Here is a 9186-nt window from a genome sequence, read left to right on the forward strand (position 1 = left end):
CGCTGTCAGTACAACCAGCCTTTACTCGGCCACCAACCTAGGCGAAGTGTCGGTCGACGACTCCACCGCTCAAATCGCCGGCATGGACGAGCTGATGGATTCGGCTGCTGGGCGCGAAGGACTAGAGGCGTTTGCAAACACTTCGGGACCGTCCCCAGTCTGTACCAGATCCCTCGCAACGACAGGACCGATCCACCGGTTTGCCGAAGCCGAACGTGCCGCAAGCTTCGACCTCAAGCGTCATCAGCGTGGAGAAAACCGCCTCGATCCGAGCTGACGACACAGAGTATTCGAAGCGATACCACACGTCTTCCAACCGCCTCGGCGGTGGCAACCTAGCCGAATTTCGAAGCATCAGTGGACGCAAACGCGGAGCTGACGACGACGATGACCTCTCGGAGGCCAGCTACGCCAAAGTGAAGAGAGTTAAGGCTACGAAAGCGGCCAACCAATTAAAGAAACGCCTCAGTGACCTGGAGACAGATTCCTCCGCGGTGGGGGGCAATATCGTTGAGATGATGATCCTCATGCGAGAGGACAGCGAACGCAGAGGTGAAGCTCGTCGTGCCGATGAAGAACAGCGCCGACGCAATGAAGTCGCAGCACGGGAGGCCCTCTGGCACGCCGAGAAACTTGAAGCTGAAGAACGCCGCCGCCAAGAGAAGATGGAGATGGAAGAACGAGCTCGTCGCGATAAGGAGGAAGCCCGCGCTCGCTCGCAAGAGCTCATGTTCTTCATTGGTGCCCTCTTCAAGAAGGAGTGAGAAGATATACGGTCAGTGCTTCTAGCGTTAGAAGTCTACCCCAGAAACCAGCCCACAGAGGGAGGAAGTCCACTTCGTAGCGTTGCATATTAAGAATAGCCCTTGATAGAGAGCGAAAATGCCACAAACACGATGCTAATTGTCCGTCATCTCCGCTCGTATACAACTCGTAGTGAAATTACTCATGCAAAGGAACTTTGCCACTGTTCTTCAAATACATAATCCCAATCCCGTGTTACAGGGAGATCTCCATCGCGCCTGTAAACGTCGTTCGGATTTCCGAAATGCCCACCGTGCGGACTCGGTAATTTGCCATCCAAAATAGGTTGTTTAGTCGCAGTCCACGGAGCTTCTGGTCGTAGGGAAGCGGCAGGTTCAAGCGACTGTAAACCTTCTGCACGCTGCCCATGCCCCACTCAGCAGCCTGTCTCACCGACGTGATGGCGTTGTGCAGGGTGCGCGCCGAGCTTCGTAGCGACGGTTGAATCCTCTCGAGATCCCCGTCCTTCAACGGCGTCAATATTCTCCCGGTCATCGCCGTGGAGCAGGGAAACGCCGAATCTGACACGACGTTCATGCGCACATCCGGACAGTAAGTAGGATTCAGGAGCTTCATGCGAAATCCCAAAGAGGTGTCGGAATCGTTCCAGGACCCAGGGCAGTTATGCTTGGACCATATGATGCACCCGTCGGCGGCGAAGCAGATCGTGCCGGTCACCAGCACGGAGTGTAGCCATCCGTTATACATCGCATTTTATAGGTCAGCATTAGATGGTTGCTGCACCTGAAACATATAGACAGCAACAAAAGAATATTAATTGGCATGTAGCAATAAAGAGAGTCAGTATAGAGACCCACACGAAAGTTCTTGCCGTCTATGAACCCAAACGTGTGTTTCAATAGCGGCTCGCGGGAATTGACCAGCGTCGCCAGCTCTCTCTGTCGAAATGGCGACGGCCATGAAATACGTGCTAGATAGAAGTCCTGAAGGGCACGCGACAATGCCTCTTCGGCCTTACGTAGCGAGCGCGACAACGTGCTGGGAGGAGCCCCGACCAACATGCACAGAGTCGCGTTCTCCATTGAACCCACGTAGAAGCAAAGTACAAGTCCTAGGGCTTGATGGTGATATCGTAGCTTCGGTGGCCGACCTCTATTTCTCGCCGAAGGAAGGTGGTAGATCGAGAGAATCTTTTAAGTAGGTGTTTAAAGGCAGCTCTGCGTAGTATATAGTAGCAGCTGTTACGAACAGTGCGAACATTATCCACTCGTCAATAAAACCTACCTCGTGAGGCTTGTAGCGTTTATGAAGTTCGTGTCGAGGCCGTTCCGGTAAAGGGCCATCCACGCGGCCGCGCAGGGTGCATCCAAGCATGACACCGTCAGGAAGTGACGTGTACGCATGGCAACGCGCCACGCGCTCTCCATCATCTGCTGGTGCACTTCACGGCGGACACTACCCAAACTAGCTTCGCGCCACGAGTGTGCGACGCTCAATAACAGCAGCACGTCAAAGTCATCGTCCTCCTCGTGCATCTTGTTGGCGAGAGTCTCTAAAGGGGAAGTGGTGAACTTCAAGTACATTTTTTTTAGTCCAATAGAAATTGCCGCAATGCATAAAACTGCTAATAAACTCAAGTACCTTCTTGCGGAGGGGACACTTTGCACTGGCCTAGGTTCCTCCTCTTACTAGATTTGGGGTGGGGCACAAAACATATAAGTCGACATAGAGGTCGATAAAACCTGACATATCTGCTGCAGATATGTCAGGTGCTTACTATATTTTTGGAAGGCGTCCATTCGCTCTAAGTAGACAACAATATTGTCTAGTTAGAGCTATATGATATTATCATCATTTAACTCAAGCTTAGCCTACCTATAAATAGATTCAGTTTACAACTTACCTTAAATTGGTCACTTCGATCCCTAAGACAAATGGGACCTGTGAACTACAGCTCACGGATAGTTCGTATACTCTCGGAAGCAAACTTCCTCTAGCGCAAGGTACTGTGTGACCCCGTTACACTTGGTAGCACCTGTATTTAATCCATGCCAACGCGGATAGACTACCTGAACCTCTCTGAAGTTCATCGCCATGGATAGGAGCGACTTCTCCTGTCTGAACGATTCACACTTCGAGTCGATTCAGAAGATGACTGGCATCTTCGGGATAAAGGCCCTGCAGAGCATGATGGCGTCAACACTGGCCGAGCAGCTTGAGCGCGTCAATGCGTTTGACACTTACGAGCAGGGGCTCATCGCACATGTGTGAGGAAACCAGAAGGCTCCGGCGGTGGAGCCTGGCCCGCCACACCCGAAGCCAAAACGGCTGAAGGTAAGGCCGTATGAAGGGAAGAAAGGTGAGAAGCTTTACTTTGGGTTCGAGAGGTAGAGCTCGCGGTGGACGCGGCTCTGATCTCAACCGAGCATCTTCGTGTTGCGTTTGCACTCTCCAACCTTAGCGGTCGTGCTAAGAGTTGAGTGTACACGCGGTAGGCGACATCCCCTGGATGTTTCACACTCTGGGCTCAGCTGTGCAAACTGCTCCTAGCCACGTTTCTCCCAGCGACCTACAAGTACCGGCAGCGTTCGCGCTTCCTTTCATATAAGCAAGGAAGGTGCGAGCTGCACAAGCACGTCCAAGCGATGCGGGAGATCACGGCGTCCCTAGTGGGCAACACACTCAGCGAACACATCAAGGTGACCGTGCTCATGGACGGCCTTCGAGTGGACCCGGCGCGCACTCAGGCGTTCCGTGTGCAGTCCCACCCTCGAAGAGGCGATTCAAGTGGATCTTGAGAAAGAATATAGCCATCGCCAAGAGCGCACGCCGGCCTCAGCGGGGCCAAGGAATTCTGTGTTAAATCCCGGGCGGGTCGGTCGCCCCACCGGACCCGTTCCCAAGGAGCTCGGGTCCGCCGAGCAGCGCGACATTCGCTGCTTCGACGGCGGGAAGCTGGACCACTTCAAGCGCAACTACCCCGCAGAGAGACACCGCAGGCGGATTTTCTCCAGGCCCATTCTCAAGGGTCGCTGGCAGAAGCCAGGATCCCGGGGCCAGGGAAGCGCCGGAGACCAGTAGGGGCAGGGCGCCCTACTGGTAAAGAACTAAGTACGACCACCCGTGGAGGTTCATTGGGCTCCACCCGGTAATAGAGGAGGCCATCCTTCAACTCATATCGCGTTCGTTCCTGCTGTGAGGAACTTAACGATAGGCGCGATAGCCTCATCTTCCCGATACGCCTTGCGTATCCGATCATGTAGATCAGTTGTCACCCGTGTGGTGTGGGCCAACTCGTAGTCTGGACGCCGAGAGAGGGCGTCCGCAAGCACGCTGAGCTTGCCCGGCTTGTACTCAACGCGGAAGTTGTACTCCGCGAAAAGGGCAGCCACCTCGCCATCCGTTGGGAGAGGTGAGGCAAATTTGTCGCCGTCCTCAAGGATGCGTGGTCTGTGTAGATCACGAAGGGCCGTGAGCCCAGAAAATGAAACCTGAAACTTCACAAAGGCGTACTTCATTCCCAGAAGTTATTTGTCGTGAACAGGGTAGTTCTGTTCGACGGCTTTGGGCTGCCTGGACTGGAATGAGATGGCTCGTTCATGTCCAGCCGTGTCGGCCTGCAGCAGTGCACACCCGATGGCATAATCGTAGACATATATGGCTCGTTCATGCCAACCGTGTCGGCCTGCAGCAGTGCACACCCGATGGCATAATCGGAGACATCGCAGACGACGCTTATCGCCTTAGTCTCGTCTCGTCAGGCAGGGCCAGGACAGGGGCGTCTTGGAGAGTGGCCTTGATGCTGTCAAAAGCATCATCGTGCTCTTGCTCCTAGCGCCAGTCGGCCCCCTTTCTGAGGAGGCGCGACAATGGCTTAGCAAAGCCCGCGTACTGTGCGTTGTACGTTTAAAGGTAGTTGGCCACGCTTTCCACTTTCGAAGATCCTTCTGGGATCAAGGCGTATGCCATACTACTATGGCCTTGACCTTGTCTGGGTCAGCCCAAACGCCCACGCTGCTTACGAAGCAATCGATAACCTTAATATCTGGTTACGCGAAGACGCACTTGTCGATGTTGGCGTAGAGCTTGTTCGCTCGCATCACGTCCAGCACTCGACGGAGGTGCCCCAGATGCACCTCCATGGCCGTCTTGCCTCCCTCGGCACGGCTATGGACAACGATGTCGTTGAAGTACATCTGTACGAAGGCGCGCATTGGGATGAACAATTGCGTCACCAGACGGTTGAATGTCGCCGGAGACAAGCCCAGCAGCATGACGAGCCACTCCCAAAGCATGCCGCTTGGAGTGCTCACCGTGGTGAGCGGGATGTCGCTCTCGCGCATCAGGATCTCGTAGTATCCGTCTACCAAATCCAGCGCACTGTACATTACGCTTCCGGCCATGTTGCTCAACAACACATCCTTTCGTGGATTGGTGTCTGGGCCGGCACCGTCGCGTTGTTCAGCTTGCTATAAGCATGAACTAGATGCCACTTTCCGCTCGGCTTCCGAACGCAGAAGTTGGCGTCGAGTGCGTGGACTTCGACTCCCGCACCATGCCTGCCTTTGCTTTCGCAGCGAAGAAGACATTGAAGACCTCGCACTGTTCGCGTGGAAGAGGTCAGTGACACAGTACTTTGTGCCAGGCACGAGATCGATATCATGCTGTACGCCTCGATCCGGTGGGCGTTGGGTCGGTGAATGCTCGTTCATCACGTCCGCGTACCGTCATCAAAGGATACCCCGGATCCTTGGGGTTCTTAAGGATCTCAAAACCCAAGCGCGTCTGACGCTGCTTGCTTAGATCTTCCAGGACGTCCTCATCCAAGACAGAGGGGGGGGTCAGCTCCTCCCGAGTGGTCTCAGGTCTTATGAGTACCACCTGACAACATTCTCAGCCTTGAGGTTGGCCAGGAAAGCCTCGACCGTCATTTCTTTGAGGATCAGTATCGCTGCAACCTCTGGCATCGGCTCCGTATGGACATCAGATGCCTTGACGGGTTAACCGGTCTCGCCATCGAAGATGTGAAAACACTCTTCTACCGGCCGTGTCGTAGGAGCCCGGTCCCTGATCTCCGAGTCGCTTGAAGCGACGTCGCTGTCGACGGCTACCGTGACGTAGATCTTCGCTTCACCCGTCTGAGGATGTCTGAGCGCCGGCATCCGAGGCTCACGAGGCCTCGTGTGGTACTGTGTTACCCACACAGGAAGCGTGTCTGACGTCTTCCTCTTCAGTTATGGTCTGGGCGACCGCGTGTGGCACTGCGTTACCCACACAACAAGCGTATCCGACGTCTTTCTCTTCAGTTAAGGTCTGGGCGACCGTGTGTGGAACTCTGTTACCCACCTTGAAGACGCTATTACCAGCGTTCGTTACAGCTGCAGCTGTCTGCGGAACTATGCTACCCGCTTGTGGACCTAAGTTACCCACTTGGGCGGCGCCTCCTAGCGCCGCCATCATAGAAGCGTCCTCGGAGTCGTCATTTACGTCGACGACTCCCAAGCATCTGCTGAATGCTACGGTACCCTGGCAGCCCTTTTAGGGTTCTCCGGGTCCTGACAGAGGTGGGAACATGACTCACCAATGCTCTGTCAGACTTCGCAGGCGGCCTGGCACCGATTGCCCTGCCACGCCGGTCGAACCAGGGCTCGTGCTTCGCAAGCCAGAGCATGCTCAGGATCATATCGTAGGGATCCATGTCGAGAGCAGTAAGATGTTCGAGGCTGTCAAAATCTTCAAACTTGACAGCCAGATCCACTTGGACGTTGGGAACGGTGACGACCTTCCCGTCGGCCAGTCGCACTGACACCGCCCCGTTGCCCTTGCTTTCTCTCAAAGCATCGGACAGCTTGTTGCTATTACGAGCAACCGTCTGGCGGCGTGCAAAATTCTTCGACGCCCCATAATCGATCAAGATTCTAAAGGGGGATCGTATCCCAGTACACATCCGTGTACTACGAGCAGCCCGCCACTGCTCTTCGCCGATTCGAGAGTGCGAAGACTCTCAGGAACTATTTTCCCATGGTACACACTACCCGTACCTCTCACGAAGACCCAACGACGAGGATCGGACGCTCGACTTCCTCGTGGAGGCGCACGACGCGCCCTCCAGCGGCCACTTGGGTCGCGTGAAGACCTTCTTGTCGGTCTCTCAGGTCTTCTGATGGACCCACATGTACAAGTGAGTCGCACGATACGTGAAGACATGTGAAACATGTCAGCGGGTCAAACCCGCAGGGCACGATTCGGCTCCACTACAGATCCTGCCCGTTCCGGCTGACTGTTGGAAGTCGATGAGTCTTGACTTCATCTTTCGATTCCCCGCCGACGTACACGGCAACACCGGGATTTTGTTGTTCGTGTGTCGGCTGAGCAAGATGGTACATCTTGCTTTAGTACCCGTTACCGTCACAGGTGAGCACACCGCGGGGTTGTCTATCGTTGGCGTGTTCCGCTATCACGGTCTCCCGGAGACGATTGTCTCGGACCGAGACCCGCGGCTCACGGCTACGTTCTGGAAAACGCTGTCCCCGTTACTAGAAACACGTCTGCAGATGTCCACTGCGGATGATCCTCAGGCAGACGGTCAGACAAAGCGCGTCAATCGAGTGCTCGAAGATTCTATGCGCAGTGTGTGCGCGGACGCACCACGTACGTGGTCGACGCATCTTCCAGTCGTTGAGTTTGCGCTCAACAACGCGATGGACGCGTCCACGGGGTTCACGCCATTCTACCTGAATGGCTTCCGCCACCACAGAGTGCCTCTCTCGCTTCGAGGAGACACTGCATCCTCTATTCTATGTTGGGGAGAGGCTCGGAAAGATCTTTCCTCCCAGGTCTCCGACGTGAGACCGGTTTCGTTGCGGAAACAAGTGGAATAATTTGTGGATACCAAGCTGAGCGTGATCAGCAGGGTCCGCAATGCCATGGCAGCAGCTCAAGACAGACAGAAGGAGTACTCTGACAAACATGGAAGAGATAACTTAAGTGCATTTAAGGTGGGGGCTTAGTGCTATTAGACAAGAGGGGTCTAACGCTAGCCACTGTTAGCTCTGTCGGCCGCAACAAGCTGAAGCACCACTTCATTGGACCGGACGCAGTCCTGGCCAGGCATGGTGCGTCGTACACCACCGGTATGCCTAAATCAATGACGACGCACCCGACACTCTACGTGGACGTCTTAAGCGGTACTATGATCCGCAGGGGGTTGGGTTTGCTACTCGCAGACTCACCTTGGCCCAACTTCTCGTAGCGGGGGCCGGCCACATGTGTCGATGAGGGCGTCGGAGCAGGCATCCAAGCCTCGGGCGGAGCTGCAAAGCTGCGGTCAAGACCGTACGCCGGAGGGGCCCCGTACGAACGGACTCCGGAGCCATACGCCGAGTACGTCGGGTACGCACTATACGCGTACGAATAAGACTGCGCCAAAAGCGGCACAGTATGTGGCAGCAGAGCCTCAACACGACGGATCATGCGGAAGGCCTCGTCAAGATCGAGCGAAGAGGACCGGCGGTCCACCCGCAGATGCAGGCTCGAGGCCTCCCGCTCGTACTTGTCCAGGCGGTCCGCAGGACGAGCGAGCACGCCCCGATTCCCGGCCTGGGTAGCAGCATCACCGCCAGTCCCAAGGCCAAGCGAAACTCAAGCACGAGCCCGCGTTGACGGAGGTGGTCGACCTCATGCCCCTACGTCGGACCCGAAGGCAGAACACTCGGACGAGAGTAGCGGTCTGGAGGCGCCTGGTACTCGTACTCGTTCGAGGTCACCTCCGCCCCTGCTTGACCGGAACGGGGAAGTCCACTTCCACGTGAAGCGGATTCTTCAGCCGTTACGGCGCCGCGGAAAGCGACAGCTCCTCGTGAAGTGGAGGGGTTATGCCCACTCCGAGAACTCGTGGGAGCCGATTGAATGGCCCCGATAGATTGCTCGAAGGCTGTCGCGATCTGGGAGCAGAAGCGGCGACACCATCGTAAGTATCTTCTTGCCCGGAACGGGGTACGGAGGTTGACGTCACTCCGTACTCGCGCTCATCGTAAGCGCTAGAAGCCGCGCGCTTCAGAATGTCCCGAGGCAGCATGCGCTTGCTGACCAAGTGGGCGAACGGACACGAAGATCACGCTGGTCAAGGTGCAGGACAGCAACCGATCTTTTCCCGTAACTCCGAAGGTGAGTACCTAAGGGACCCAATCCACGCCCTGAGCATGCCCTCACACGAGTTCCAGCTGGGACAGTTCTCGAGAAGAGCCCAGGGTAGCCCCAGAGATGGTATAGACAACCCCAGTTCTCGGGCTTCTTACGACAAGTCGTGAAGTCCTTTAGACGGTTTCGGTGCGGCGCGAGAAGCACACACCGGGCCGTCTCTAAGCTTCGGCGAACAGCTGCTCCTTCTGGACCTGGGCACGTTCGTAAACGCCCTTAGAA

This window comes from Phytophthora infestans, genomic scaffold (genome assembly GCF_000142945.1).
Source record: "Phytophthora infestans T30-4 supercont1.20 genomic scaffold, whole genome shotgun sequence".
NCBI lineage: Eukaryota > Oomycota > Peronosporomycetes > Peronosporales > Peronosporaceae > Phytophthora > Phytophthora infestans.